A 1,804-nucleotide genomic window follows, 5' to 3' on the forward strand; every position below is an offset into this window, starting at 1 on the left:
GTCCGCAAAACTCATAGATGTATTTAACGATTTAAAAATTGAAAGGGATCGTGTACACGTGTGTATGTATGCGCGCGTTCGTCGCGTTCAATCCGCGCCTGCACTTATGCAATCCGGTCCATCTATCGTTTATCCGCACGCATGGTCACACGTGTACAGGTGCATTTGACGACCCTTTTCTCTCGGTCGTGATTTATCTTGTATCCATAGGGTGGTCGGTTCGTAACGTAGGGACGGCCGACGGTAGCTCAACTATAGTGCGTTACGCGATAAAAAAAGCAACGGGCGTCGTACTGGCTACGTATCGCCTACTTATACGTAGAGACGAAGTTACACAGCATATATATATATATATACACATATATATGTATATATGTGTATATATATATATATATATATATGCGCGCATACCGGTAAACGTTTCTGTAAGTGCGTGTATACACGCGTGTGCATCGTTACGCATGCGCAGTAGAGCGCAGTCCCGGGTTCCAGTTAATCAATTGGTCGTTTAAGAGGCATTAATTAGCGCGTAAGCTTCGAAATCGGAAGTAATTCGTCGCGACACGTCGCTCATCGTTCATTCCAAATCCTATCCTCTCTCGTTCTGTTCCTTTCTCTTTCCTTCATTTATTCAGTTGTCACGCATTTGGAGACGGGTTACATGTGCACGCGTGTACCATTACCTGCCATAGTAAATACGGTTTTTTAGCTTGTACGTGAATATAGCGATAAGAATATAACGTGGTGCTACGTTTACAACTGTATTCCAATTCTATTCCGTTGCTTTATTTTAACTCGTCCTTTTATTCCTCCTTTTCTTTTTCTTTCTTTCTTTTTTTTTTTTTTTTTGCTTACCTTTTCGCTCTCTCTCTCTTTCTCTCTCTCTCTCTCTCTCTCTCTCTCTTCCCCTTTCTTCAATATCGATTCGTTTCATGGATGACGACAATTTAACAAACGTTCAATATTTTTGTACGGATGGTTTTTTGGTTTATAAATTTATAAAATATCGCATCGTGTCGAAGAGGCGAAAAAATGTATTTCGAAATTAATTCGACTCGATTTCTTTCTTCGCATTTATTTTCTCTTTTAAAATTTTACTTATCGCGCGCGCGCTTCAGGTATCTACGAATCACGAATTTGCATTCGATTTCATTCCCCCTCCCCCCCCCCTCTCCCTCTCCCTCTCCCCTCCCTTCTCCCATTTTTATTATCATCGCGATCGTTAAGAAAATCTTCAATCAATGTTATTAATATCGATCGATATATTTTATGACTATGCAAATCGACAAATAAATTTCAATATAATTCGTTTTAACGCGCGATTCACTGTTTTATGCGCCAATCGTATACGAGCATCCCGGAAAAAGATCTCCTCCGTTACTGTGAAACTGTGGTGGAACTGCGACCAGAATTTTTAGAAGTACGTTTATCTTTGAATAATAAAAACCGTTGTTCTGTCAAACAGATAGTGTTTATTGATTCATATACATATATACCAACCAACATAGTACAGAACTCGTTCTTTAAGAGTATAATTAGTAACTATCTATAGATTAATATCGTTGCTTTATGAAACATGCTTTACCTCGCGTCCTTGGTAATTTTTTTCTTTTTTTCTCTCTCTTTTCTTTTAGTTTCTATCTTCGATAGAAAATTAAATCGTTCTCTTCTCTTCTCTTTCTTTCCTATCGCGTACTTGCTTCGGATTAAATTATTGAAAGAAGATGTAATCGAGTAACAGCTATTCAAGCCATTTGTGGAATACAGTAAGGAAGTAAAAAAAAAAAAAAAATAATAAACGAAA

This window comes from Apis dorsata, unplaced genomic scaffold, assembly GCF_000469605.1.
Source record: "Apis dorsata unplaced genomic scaffold, Apis dorsata 1.3 scaffold_129, whole genome shotgun sequence".
Taxonomy (NCBI): Eukaryota; Metazoa; Arthropoda; class Insecta; order Hymenoptera; family Apidae; genus Apis; species Apis dorsata.